We start from the raw sequence: 14,296 nt of genomic DNA on the forward strand, positions 1-14,296 counted from the left end.
GGGCCCGGAAGTGGATTTTTATGTCATTTACTCATTTCTGTAAACCCTAAACTACTAGTTCTCTACAAATAGGACCTTTTGCTATTATATTTTCATCTTTGGATGTCTAGTTCTTAGATCATCTTGGTAGCTATCTTTAGTCTTATGCTATCTTAGATCATGGGGCTGGCCATTCGGCCATGCCTAGACCTTGTTCTTATGTATTTTCAACGGTGGAGTTTCTACACACCATAGATTAAGGTGTGGAGCTCTGCTGTACCTCGAGTATTAATGCAATTACTATTGTTCTTCTATTCAATTCAGCTTATTCTTGTTCTAAGATATCACTTGTTCCTCAACTTGATGAATGTGATGATCCGTGACACTCATCATCATTCTCACCTATGAACGTGTGCCTGACAACCACCTCCGTTCTACCTTAGATTGAGTGGATATCTCTTGGATCCCTTAATCGGAATCCTCGTGGTATAAGCTAGAATTGATGGCGGCATTCAAGAGAATCCGGAAGGTCTAAACCTTGTCTGTGGTATTCTGAGTATGATTCAACGATTGAATGACTGTGACGAGCTTCAAACTCCTGAAGGCTGGGCGTTAGTGACAGACGCAAAAGAATCACTGGATTCTATTCCAACCTGATTGAGAACCGACAGATGATTAGCCGTGCCATGACAGGGTGCGTTGAACATTTTCACTGAGAGGACGGGATTGTAGCCACTGACAACGGTGATGCCCAACATACAACTTGCCATGGGAAGGAGTAAGAAGGATTGGATGAAGACAGTAGGAAAGTAAAGAGATGGAAGGGACAAAGCATCTCCATACGCTTATCTGAAATTCTCACCAATGAATTACATAAGTATCTCTATCTTTATTTTATGCTTTATTCATATATCATGCATAATCATTTGAATCTGCCTGACTGAGATTTACAAGATGACCATAGCTTGCTTCATACCAACAATCTCCGTGGGATCGACCCTTACTCGCATAAGGTTTATTACTTGGACGACCCAGTGCACTTGCTGGTTAGTTGTGTGAAGTTGTGAAATTATGTTTAGACCATGGTATTGAGCACCAAGTTTTTGGGGCCATTACCAGGGACTGTTTGAGTTGTGAAAAGAATGAATCACAATTTCGTGCATCACTGAGCATTGAAGTTTTTACGTGCATAGGCTTTTCTTGGAGTTAAACGCCAACTCTAGTGCCAGTTTGGGCATTTAACTCCAGCTTTTATGCCAGTTCTGGCGTTTAATGCCAGAAAAGGGTCTCTGACCGGCATTTTGACGCCAATATGGGCCATCATATCTCGGGCAAAGTATGGACAATTATTTCACCCGGACCATTGTAAGCCAATTCTTTGGGTTCGGGTTCACACTTTGATCATGGTTCTTAGTGATTCATGCATTAGTATAGAACTCTTGAACCATTAAGATTCTGACTTGTTGAATGAGGTTGGTGAGAACTTCCCAACCTCTTCTTTGAATCTCATGTCGGATCTCCGAAAACTCATTCTTCTTGAGCATGAAAGGAACCTCAGGGATCACTTTCTTCTTGGCCACAACTTCATAAAAGTGGTCTTGATGGACCTTTTGAGATGAATCTCTCCATCCCCCATGACTCGGAGGTGGAAGCTTTTGCCTTCCCTTTCCTCTTTCTAGAGGTTTCTCCAGCCTTAGGTGCCATTAATGGTTATTGAAAACAAAAAGCAACGCTTTTTTCCAACACCAAACTTAAAATGTTTGCTTGTCCTCGAGCAAGAGAAGAAAGAAGGGACAAAGAAAAAGAAGAAATGGAGGAGATAGAGGGTAAAGAAAGGTTCGGCCAAGGAAGGAAAAAGTGTGTATGAGGTGTGAAAATGAAGGAGTGATGAAGGATTTATATAGGAGTGGAAGAGAGGGGTGGCCATGTGTGAGGGCTGGGTTTGGGAGGAAAAGTTTTTGAATTTTGAATGGTGGGGTAGGTGGGGTGTTTGGGGAAGAATGGATGGAGGTTATTGGTGAAGGGTATTGGGGAAGAGAAATGGATGTTATTGGTGAGGGGTATTTGGGGAAGGGTATTATTGGAATGTGTAAAGAAGAGAGAGAGTAAGTTGAGGTAGGTGGGGATCCTGTGGGGTCCACAGATCCTGAGGTATCAAGGATTTCTCATCCCTGCACAATTCTGGCGTCTAAACGCCCTTTGAGTGCTAATCCTGGCGTTAAACGCCAAGTTGCTGCCCATTTCTGGCGTTTAACGCTAGCTTTTCTTCCCTTTCTGGCGTTTAACGCCAGCTTGGTGCCTTTTTATGGCGTTAAACGCCAGTCTGGTGCCCTTTTTTGGCGTTAAACGCCCAGAATGGTGCCAGACTAGGCGTTTAACGCCCATTCTGCTACCCTTACTCGCGTTTAAACGCTAGTAAGCTCCTCCTCCAAGATGTGCTGTTTTTAATGCTGCTTTTGAGTTTGCTTTGATTTTTGCAGTTGTTTTTGTGACTCCATATAATCACCAACCTAATATAAAATAACAATGGAAAATGGAAATTTAACATAAAAATTGGGTTGCCTCCCAATAAGCGCTTCTTTAATGTCAATAGCTTGACAGTGAGCTCTTATGGAGCTTCACAGATGTTCAGAGCATGGTTGGGGCCTCCCAACACCAAATTTAGAGTTTGAATGTGGGGGTTTTGGTTGACTCTGTATTGAGAGAAGCTTTTCATGCTTCCTCTCCATGGTTGCAGAGGGAGATCCTTGAGCCTTAAACACAAGGTAGTCCTTATTCACTTGAAGGACCAACTCTCCTCTGTCAACATCAATCACAGCTTTTGTTGTGACTAGGAAGGGTCTACCAAGGATGATGGATTCATCCTCATCCTTCCCAGTGTCTAGGATTATGAATTCAGTAGTGATGTAAAGGCCTTCAACCTTTACCAAGACATCCTCTACAAGTCCATAAGCCTATTTCTGTGATTTGTCTGCTATCGCTAGTGAGATTTTTGCAGCTTGTACCTCAAAGATTCCCAGTTTCTTTATTACAGAGAGTGGCATGAGGTTTATGCCTGACCCCAGGTCACACAGAGTCTTCTCAAAGGTCATGGTGCTAATGGTGCAAGGTATTAAGAACCTTCCGGGATCCGGTTTCTTTTGAGGTATCTTCAGCTGAGCCAAGGCGTTCAGTTTATTGATGCGCAAGGGGGATTCAACCTCCCAAGTCTCATTACCAAATAATTTGGCATTCAACTTCATGATTGCTCCTAGATACTGAGCAATTTGCTCTTCAGTAGTAACTTCATCTTCTTCAGAAGAAGAATATTCTTCAGAGCTCATGAATGGCAGAAGTAGGTTCAATGGAATCTCTATGGTCTCTGTATGAGCCTCAGATTCCCTTAGTTCCTCAAAGGGGAACTCCTTTTGTTCAAAGCATATCCCATGAGGTTTTTCTCACTGGGAATCACGTCCTCCTCACTCTCTCCAAGTTTGGCCATGTTGGTCATGGTTATGGCCTTGCACTCTCTCTTGGGAATTTCTTCTGTATTGCGCGGGATAGTGCTAGGAGGAGTTTCAATAACCTTCTCACTCAGCTGACCCACTTGTGCCTCCAAATTTCTAATGGAGGATCTTGTTACATTCATGAAACTTAGTGTGGTCTTAGATAGATCAGAGACTATGTTTGCTAAGCTAGAGAGACTCTGCTAAGAATTTTTTGTCTGTTGCTGAGAAGATGATGGGAAAGGTTTGCTATTGCCAAACCTATTTTTCCCACCATTATTGTTATTGAAGTCTTGTTGAGGCTTCTGTTGATCCTTCCATGAGAAATTTGGGTGATTCTTCCATGAAGAATTGTAGGTGTTTTCATAGGGTTCTCCCATGTAATTCACCTCTTCCATTGCAGGATTCTCAGGGTCATAAGCTTCTCCTTCAGAGGAGGCTTCTTTAGCACTACCAGATGCAGCTTGCAATCCAATCAGATTTTGAAAAATTATATTGACTTGCTGAGTCAATATTTTGTTCTGAGCCAATATGGCATTCAGAGTATCAATCTCAAGAACTCCTTTCTTCTGGGCTGTCCCATTGTTCACAAGATTTCTTTCAGAAGTGTACATGAACTAGTTATTTGCAACCATTTCAATGAGTTCCTGGACTTCTGCAGGCGTTTTCTTCAGATGAATAGATCCACCTGCAGAATAGTCCAATGACATCTTGGATAACTCAGACAGACCATCATAGAAGATACCTATGATGCTCCATTCTGAAAGCATGTCAGAGGGACATCTTCTGATCAATTACTGGTATCTTTTCCAAGCTTCATAGAGGGATTCACCTTCTTTTTGTTTGAAGGTTTAAACTTCCACTCTAAGCTTACTCATCTTTTGAGGTGGAAAGAATTTAGCGAAGAAGGCATTGACTAGCTTTTTCCAAGAGTTCAGGCTGTCTCTAGGCTGTGAGTTCAAACATATACTAGCTCTGTCTCTTATAACAAAAGGAAAAAGCATAATTCTGTAGACCTCGGGATCAACTCCATTGGTCCTAACAGTGTCACAGATTTGCAAAAATTCAGCCAAGAACTGATGAGGATCTTCCAATGGAAGTCCATGAAACTTGTAATTCTGTTGCATCAGAGAAACTAATTGAGGCTTAAGCTCATGGATAGAGATGCTTCTCCCATACAAGTCAGGAGTTGGTGCAGTGAAGTCACCAAGCACCTTCCTTGCATTGTTGGCATTGTTGTTATTTCTGCTGCCATGTCTTCTTCTTTTTCGAAAATTTCTATCAAGTCCTCTCCAGAGAGTTGTGCTTTAGCTTCTCTTAGTTTCCTCTTCAGAGTCCTTTCAGGTTCAGGATCAGCTTCAACAAGAATGCCTTTATCTTTATTCCTACTCATATGAAAGAGAAGAAAACAAAGAAAGTATGGAATCCTCTATGTCACAGTATAGAGATTCCTTGATGTGTCAGAGGAAAAGAAGAATAGAAGGATGAGGTAGAGGGAGGAATTCGAACTTATAGAGAGAGAGAGGGGGTCTGAATTATCAAAGGAGGATAAGTGTTAGTGATTAACCAGAAAGAGGTGAGAGAGAGGGGGAAATTTTTGCAAACAAATTTTTAAATAAAACTAAAGAATAAATTTAAAATAATTAAAAAGAGTTTTGAAAAAGTGGTTGATGGTTTTGGAAAATTGAAAGTGAGAAAGTGGTTAGGTGATTTTGAAAAAGATAAGAAATAGTAATTAGTTGAAAAAGATTTGAAAATCAATTTTGAAAAGATAAGAAGTTAGAAAAGATTTTTGAAATCAAAATTTAAAAAGATATGATTGAAAAGATATGATTGAAAAAAATTTGATTTTTAAAATTGATGACTTGACTAACAAGAAGTTAAAATATATGATTCTAAAATTCAAATATTGAACATTTTTTAACAAGAAAGTAACCAACTTGAAATTTTTGAATCACAACATTAATTGTTAAAAAGGATTTTCGAAAATATTAAAAGAAAAAGGAAAAAGATTTGATTTTGAAAAAGATATGATTGATAAGAGAGGATATGAAAAAGATAGGATTTTGAAAAATTAGTTTTAAAACTTGAAAAATTGAAAAAGATTTGAATTGAAAACAAAACTACCTCCTTGGTGCTATCTTGGCGTTAAATGCCTAGAATGGTATCCATTCTGGCATTTAACGCCCACTTGGCTACCTCCTTGGGCATTAAACGCCCAGCCAGGTACCCTGGCTAGCGTTTAAATGCCAGAATTCCTTCTTCACTGTGCGTTTTGAACGCCCAGCTTTTTCTCTGTGATTCCTCTGCTGTATGTTCTGAATCTTCAATCCTCTGTATTATTGACTTGAAAATACATAATTTTGATTTTTTTATTTTTAATGATGGGAGAGAAAAACAACAAAATGAAACTGTTCCGAGGGTTACCTGAAACTGTAGGTCGATCTCAGATGAGATCTTCTGTGCTAGTCGGAGCCGACGTGTCCGGCAGGTGTGTAGCGGCCGGAGCTGGTGTGTCCGACTTGTTGGACCTGGCGATGGTGCTGATCCTTCGTCCCCGGAGGGTGGGGGGTACCTGCAAGGGACTCCGATGCTTAAGTTAGCAAGGGTATTAAGCAGGTATTGAGTAGAATCAGAGTATGAGTTATACCTGGGTGCTCCAGTGTATTTATATTGGTGAGATGTGGTCTTCTGTGGATAAGATAAGTTAGTTATCTTATCTTTATCTTTTATCTTTAAGTGAGGTCATCTTTATCTTTAAGGGAACCGCCCTTCTTTCTGTAGGCTTTGGGCCGCCTTAGGATTTGGGACGTGTTCCTCTACTTGGGCCCTTTGTTTGGGTTTTTCTGTGACTTGTCCGAGCTCTCTTGAAGAAGAGGTCGGGTTGTCCTGACTTGAAGAGGTCGGTCGCTTTGTCTGTAGAACATCCCGGGTCGGACAGCTCGACCCAGGGTTTGAACAGTGCCCCTGCTTGAGCTCGGTTTTTCTGTTGAGGTCGAATTTTTTGACTTCGGTCTTTTCATGATGAAGCCGAACTCAAGCATTTTGTCGATTTCTTCTTTTTTGTAGAATCTTTTGAATGTAGAATGTTTTCCTCTAAAGGCGCGCATTTTTATATCAGCGTTTTACTTTGGGAACGTGAAAGGGTTTAGTACCTTCATTAATTGGTATTAATTGCCCCGTTTTCTCCTGGCTTTTATTTTTGAATCTCTCAATCAAAAAACGGTTTCTCTTCTTTCATTTCCTCTCCGTAACTCCTCCCTTTACTTTCTCATTTTCTGTTTCTTGGGCAGAGTTTGTAGTTTCCCTTTTTGTTGACGTTTGTTCTGCTACTGCGTTTTTCGGAAGAGGGCTGTTTTCACATTTTCTTCTTCTGTCTTTGCATTCTTCCACTTCGAGGGGGTGGCTTTGTTGCTTCTGTTCTTCTTCGAGGTTTTCTTCTATTCTCCAGGTTAGTCTTCATTTTCGTGTTTCCTCGTTTATTTCTGATTTTGTGATGGAGTTTTCCTTTTGATCTTCCTTTTGGAGAAAGTTTGGATCTTTCTGTTTTTACCGTGCTTGACTTGTTGCATGCTATGGGGTTTTTTCTTTTTTCGGTGCGAATCTTTTTATTTTGCTTGAATCTTTTTCTTTTGCATGTTGCCGCTGTTTCTGTTTGTGCCTTGGATGATGTTTTTTGCTTTGATTTTGAAAAGCTTGTGCTTTTGCTGTTTTTCCTTTGGCCTTTTTGGTGTTCTGATGAACTGTAGCATTAGTGTTGGTAAACTGTAGGAGCAATGCTTTTCCTGATAAAACTGTAGAAGGGTGGATTTTCTGCGTTTTTGCTTTCTTTGCTTTCTTTTCTGGACTTTATTCTGATGAGTGCCGAGATGTAGATTGTAGAAATGATTTTGAGGACCCTTCTTGTTTACTGCCTCCAAGGGATACTCCAAGACTTCTTCTCTTGAGTCTTGGGATTTTTCCCTTTTTGGTTAATCCGTCCGTTTGAGATGTTTTGACCCGTGTCCGAGATATTTTTAAGTAATCCACTCTTCTTTTCATTTTGTAGGATTTAGTTGGCCTCATGTCTTCCCGAAATAACGATGTAGAGATGCCTTCCCAGGTTCCTGCGGGTATGGCCGATTGGGTGGACTCCATGGTTCTCCTGTGTGTCTCACTGGCTGATTCTGAGTTTTGTGCTCAGCTTAGGCAGTTTCATAGTGTCTGTAGCAATTCTGGTGATGAGAAGAACTATGAACTTGTCCCTCCTTCTTCTGACGAGAGAGTCTGTTTTTCAACTCGGGTTGTTGATGGCCGCCCCTTCTTTTATGTTTATGACTTTTTCTTTGGTCCACTGGGTATTACTCTTCCTTTTACTCAATTTGAAACCGACCTGTTATGGTCTTGTAATATTGCCCCTTCTCAACTTCACCCTAATTCCTTATACTCTTTCTTTGGTCTTGTAATATTACTCTTCCTTTTATCCCTGCTTCCCAATCTCTCTTTTTCTATCTGTTTGTTTTGACTAAGCCCGGAGTGGTAAAAAAGAAGGCAGCTTGGGTCTCCTTTCGCTCTACCCAAGGAAAGAAGGTCTTTTCCATGTTTGACGAGTCATTCCGTGATTTTAAAAACTACTTTTTCAAGGTCCGAGCTGTTGAAGGAGCTCGGCCTTTTTTTCTGGACGAAAATGATGAGCATGCCTTTCCCCTGGAATGGCAAAAGGATGTGAGGGTCTCCAGGTACTCTTGGGACATGTTGGATGAGGCTGAGCGGGCCTTTGTGACTGTTTTGGAAGAGCGCTGGGGTCAGCCTCCCCATCTTGATACAAAGAAATTTCTAACCAATCCTTCTCTTCTTCAAACTGAACTGGGTATCTTTATATTTTCTTTGCTATCTGTTTATGTTTATTTATAGCTGTATTTCTGACTTTGTTCGATTTGTAGCTTGACTTCTGTTTTATTTTGCAGAGGCAATGAAAAATAACGAATCCATGAAGGCTTTTAAGAGGGCGCAGAAGGCGACTGCTGCCAGGAATATTGCCGCCAAGGCGGCTGGGGAGGGGTCCTCCCAAGTGCGCGAGAAGCCACCAGTGCTGAGTTCCCCCATAGTGAAGAAAGCGATTCCGACACCTCGGGTCCGCTTGGTGGATCCTCATCCTGCTTCTGCCGTTCCATCTGCTGCCCCTCCAAGTAAAAAACAAAAGACGGTTGAGCCCTTCGACCTTAATGCCCCTGACTTCAATGCCATCGAGTTCATAGATCAACAAATTGGGCCCTATGGTACCCTTTCGATGGACGATGTGTCCATCCTCCATCATTTGGAATTTATGGCCCGGAATCACGTGCAGATGGCGTTTATGGTGGCCGCTATACACCGGACTGCTCAAAGTCTCCCTCTTCATGCCACCAAGGCATTTATGGAGGAGGCAAAGCAAGAGTTTGACCGGATGAAGGGGCTGGAGGAGGAGCTCAAATTAAAGGTGACCAAGTTAGAGAAGGATCTAGAGAATGAGAAGGCGAGTTCCCTTTCATTGGCGGCTTCTTTGAGGTTGGCTGAGGACACAGCTCTGATGCATAAAGATAGTTATGTTACAACTTATCGGGAGGTGATGCGTCTGAGGGAGGAGTTGGATAGTGCTCGGGAGGATTATTCTGAGCTCCAAGGTCATCTCGTCGGTAGTGTGACTGCTGCTTACGAGAACTTGAAGGAGCAAGTTCGGGTCATTGCTCCCGAGGCCGATCTCACCCTTTTCAGTTTAGATAATGTTGTCAGAGATGGCAAGATTGTCCCTGATGACGAGGGTGATGACGACGCTGATCCTCCTCCTGTGTCCTCTGCCAAAGTGTTGACTACCTCTGCTCCTCCGGTTGCACCTGATTCAAATTGCCAAGTTCTGAACCGGGAGGATGGAACTGTAGATACCGTGCCTATTCAGACTCGTCCTCCTTCTCCTTGTCCTGATGATGCTCCTGTTGTTTGCTGATCTTTTTCTGGATTCTTATGTTAGTTGGCCCGGCTTGTGGGCTCTTTAAAACTTTTTATTTATTTGCTGACGTTTTCTGGTTGTTTTGTCTTGGCAACCTTTTGAAAAACAAAAGTAGCTCGTTATCCTTTGATGGCCTCCGAGGCTTTAAAACTTTGTAGATCATATGAAGATATTTTCTTCTGTTTTCTGAGAATGCTAGTCCTTGTAATTTGACCTTTTTGGATTGCCTCGTGCTTTGTAGCTTGGATCCTCTGTATTTGTGTGGATCCGACTTGTTTTTTCGTTTTTTGTAGGTATTTTTGATGTTTCCCCAACTGATTTCTTTGTGTGGATTCCCTTTATTTTTGTAATCCTCTTTCCTGGACTTCATTTAGGTCGGTCTCTTCTGAGTTATATCTTTTCAGTAGCAGGAGTCCGACTTCGTTATGTCGGTCTCCTTTAAGTAATAGCGTGATCCTCTTTCTTGGATCTTTATCAGATCTCTTTCAGGGATTACTTGTGTAACTTTTCAGTAGCAGGAGTCTGACTTCGTTATGTCAGTCTCCTTTAAGTTATAGCGTAATCCTCTTTCTTGGATCTTTGTCAGATCTCTTTCGGGAATTACTTTGATAACTTTTTAATGGTAGGAGTTCGATTTGGTTATGTCGGTCTCCTTTAAGTTATTATTCGTAGTCCTCTTTTTTGGATCTTTGTCAGATCTCTTTTAGGGACTACTTGTATAACTTTTTAGTGGTAAGAGTCTGATTTGGTTATGTCGGTCTCCTTTAAGTTATTTTTTGTGGTCCTCTTTCTTGGATCTTTGTCAGATCTCTTTCAGGGACTACTTTGATAACTTTTTAATTTTGGGCTGACTTTGTTATGTCAGGCCTTTCTAAGTTAAAGTAATCCTCTTTAATAGGGTTGGCCGGACCTCTTTCCAGGGTTTACTTATAACTTGGGTTGACTTGGTCCGACTTCTGGTTGTCGGCCAGTCTTTAAGTTATTATATTAGCTATCCGTAAGACCTCGTCAGGTTCTTTTTTTTTGGATTGCTTTTGATAACTTCTTACATTATTCTGTGTTCATCTTTGCCGATTTGTAGAAAATGGTTGGCGTCTTTAGATCGTCCTTTGGGTGAATCGCGTTTTCACCTTTATCGGACGATTGTCTTTATCGTGGTCGCGCAGTGAATTTGTTTTTCACTTTCTGCCGACCTGTTGCTTTATAATCGGACGATGAATACTTCAGATTAATGCGTCTTGGAATCTTGTAGAATATCTAAATAAACTTTATTCAAAGAAAAAATGCAAATATATACATGTGGGAATTCCCTTGTTCCTAGGTCTCGACATGGTGCCTGATTAAAAAACCTTTTCAGGAAAAAGAGCGCATCCATTTAATGAGATCCTTTACCTTTTCTAACTGTAGTACCTTCTTAGGTTGCAGGCGTGCCATGATCGAGGAAGCTCCCGTCCATCAAGCTCGGACAGTCTGTAGTAGCCCTTCCCCAGTACTTCAATGACTCGGTAAGGTCCTTTCCAGTTCACTGCCAGCTTCCCTTCTCCGGGTCGAGTTGTTCCAATGTCATTTCTGATTAGGATGAAATCATTCTCTGCGAAACTTCTCGGTACTACCTTTTGATTATATCTGGAGGCCATTCGTTGTTTTAGAGCTTCTTCCCTGATCCGAGCTCTTTCTTGGATTTCGGGTAACAAGTCGAGCTCTTCTCTCTGAAGTTGGGAGTTTGCTTGTTCATTGTAGTGGACTACTTGGGGAGATCCTTCTTCGATTTCTATTGGAATCATTGCCTCCACTCCGTATGCTAGTCGGAATGGTGACTCGTTTGTAGTAGAATGGGGTGTTGTTCGGTATGCCCATAGGACTTGTGGTAGTTCCTCGGCCCAAGCTCCCTTTGCTTCTTGTAGCCTCCGCTTTAATCCGGCCAATATGACTTTGTTGGCCGCTTCGGCTTGTCCATTGGCTTGGGGATGTTAGACAGAGGTGAACTGGTGTTTTATGTTCAAGTCGGCCACCAGTTTTTTGAAGCCTGCCTCTGTAAATTGGGTACCTGATGAGCGGATAATTTGTATGCTTTTTGGCATTGTTTTTAGTATGTTTTTAGTATGATTTAGTTAGTTTTTAGTATACTTTTATTAGTTTTTAATTAAAATTCACTTTTCTGGACTTTACTATGAGTTTGTGTATTTTTCTGTGATTTCAGGTATTTTCTGACTGAAATTGAAGGTTCTGAGCAAAAATCTGATTCAGAGACTGAAAAGGGCTGCAGATGCTGTTGGATTCTGACCTCCCTGCACTCGAAGTGGATTTTCTGGAGCTACAGAAGCCCAATTGGCGCGCTCTCAACGGCATTGGAAATTAGACATCCTGGGCTTTCCAGCAATATATGATAGTCCATACTTTGCCCAAGATTTGATGGCCCAAACCGGCGTAGCAATTCGGCCTCAGAAATTCCAGCGTTAAACGCTGGAACTGGCATAAAACTTGGAGTTAAACGCCCAAACTGGCATGAAAGCTGGCGTTTAACTCCAGAAAAGGTCTCTACACGAAAATGCTTCATTGCTCAGCCCAAGCACACACCAAGTGGACCCAGAAGTGGATTTTTATGTCATTTACTCATTTCTGTACACCCTAGGTCACTAGTTTGCTATTAATAGGATCTTTTGACATTGTATCAGTACCTCATGACACTTTACACGTTTTCTTTGTGTACCTTCCACAGCATGAGTCTCTAAACCCCATGGTTGGGGGTGAGGAGCTCTGCTGTGTCTTGATGGATTAATGCAACTACTACTGTTTCTTATTCAATCATGCTTGCTTCCATTCTAAGATAATACTTGTTCTTAATCCGGATGAATGTGATGATCCGTGACAATCATCATCATTCTCAACTATGAACGTGTGCCTGACAACCACCTCCGTTCTACCTTAGATTGAGTAGTTATCTCTTGGATTCTTTAATCGGAATCTTCGTGGTATAAGCTAGAACTGATGGCGGCATTCAAGAGAATCCGGAAGGTCTAAACCTTGTCTGTGGTATTCTGAGTAGGATTCAATGATTGAATGACTGTGACGTGCTTAAAACTCCTAGCAGGCGGGGCGTTAGTGACAGATGCAAAAGAATCAATGGATTCTATTCCGGCCTGACCGAGAACCGACAGCTGAATTTCGCGTGCTGTGACAGAGCATATGCAATCGTTTTCACTGAGAGGATGGGAGGTAGCCACTGACAACGGTGAAACCCTACATACAGCTTGCCATGGAAGGAGCCTTGCATGTTTGAAGAAGAAGACAGTAGGAAAGCAGAGATTCAGAAGATGGAGCATCTCCAAACCTCAACCTATTCTCCATTACTGCAATATAAGTAACCATTTCATGTTCCTTTGCTTTTTACAATCAATCCTGATAATTTCTGATATCCTGACTAAGATTTACAAGATAACCATAGCTTGCTTCAAGCCGACAATCTCCGTGGGATCGACCCTTGCTCACGCAAGGTATTACTTGGACGACCCAGTGCACTTGCTGGTTAGTTGTGCGGGATTGCAAAAGTGTGATTGCAATTTCGTGCACCAAGTTTTTGGCGCCGTTGCCGGGGATTGTTCGAGTTTGGACAACTGACGGCTTATCTTGTTGCTTAGATTAGGACTGTTTTGTTTTTAATTGGTTTAGAGTCTTTTAGTTGAGTCTAGTTTCATATTTTAAGTTTGGTGTCAATTGCATGCCTTTTGCTTTTCTTTTAATTTTCGATTTTTTTTGCATGTTCTTAGTCCCTTTTTGATTCATAAAAATTCTAAGTTTGGTGTCCTCTTTGTGTTTTTCCCTTAAAATTTTCGATAAAATTAGTGTTTGATTTCTAAAAATTTTAAGTTTGGTGTCTCTTTGTGTTTTTCTCTTTCCTCTTTTCAAAAATCAAATCTTTTTCATAAACATTTTTCAATCATATCTTTTTAATTGCTATTTTCAAAATCTTTTTAATTACTTAATTGATTCAGTTCTCAATTTGCTTTGATCTTATTTTCTTTTTGATTTTCGAATTTTTATTTTAATTTTCTTTTGTTTTATTTTATTTTTTTTTCGTTTAACTCAAAAAAAAAAAAACAAAATTTATCTGTTTGCAATCATAGTCATTTCCCTTTTGTCCATTATGGACATAAGTGGGATTGATCAGTCCAAAAGGACTCTGGGGTCATATGCTAACCCCATTACAGCTGCATATGGGAGTAGCATCTGTACACCTCCCATCAAAGCAAGCAGCTTTGAGCTAAATCCTCAACTCATTATCATAGTGCAGCAAAATTGCCAGTATTCCGGTCTTCCACAGGAAGAACCTACTGAGTTTCTGGCACAGTTTTTACAAATTGCTGACACAGTGCATGATAAAGAGGTGGATCAGGATGTCTACAGATTATTACTGTTTCCATTTGCTGTAAAAGATCAAGCTAAAAGGTGGTTGAATAACCAGCCTACAGCAAGCATAAAGACATGGAAACAGTTATCAGACAAATTCCTGAATCATTTTTACCCTCCAAAGAGGATGACACAGCTAAGGCTGGACATTCAAGGCTTTAAACAAGAGGATAATGAATCCCTTTACAATGCCTGGGAGAGGTATAGAGGGATGCTAAGGAAATGTCCCTCTGAAATGTTTTCAGAGTGGGTACAGTTAGACATTTTCTATTATGGGCTTACAGAAAAAGCTCAGATGTCTTTAGACCACTCAGCTGGTGGATCTATACACATGAGGAAGACAATTGAATAAGCTCAAGAGCTTATAGACACTGTTGCTAGAAACCAATATTTGTACTCTAGCAATGAGTTCTCTCCAAAAGAGGAAGTCATGGCAGTAGTCACTGACCCTAATCCTCAA

At 41.0% G+C, this 14,296-nt stretch overlaps 1 non-coding gene across 1 annotated transcript; it reads left to right on the top strand.

Annotated features, from left to right (window-relative positions):
- Window positions 1–4,228: 4,228 nt before the first annotated feature.
- On the top strand, window positions 4,229–4,336 carry LOC130964356 (small nucleolar RNA R71). Its single transcript, XR_009080453.1, has one exon. It is a non-coding gene; the product is annotated as a small nucleolar RNA R71 (small nucleolar RNA).
- Window positions 4,337–14,296: the final 9,960 nt, after the last annotated feature.

This window comes from Arachis stenosperma, chromosome 2 (genome assembly GCF_014773155.1).
Source record: "Arachis stenosperma cultivar V10309 chromosome 2, arast.V10309.gnm1.PFL2, whole genome shotgun sequence".
Classification (NCBI taxonomy): Eukaryota; Viridiplantae; Streptophyta; class Magnoliopsida; order Fabales; family Fabaceae; genus Arachis; species Arachis stenosperma.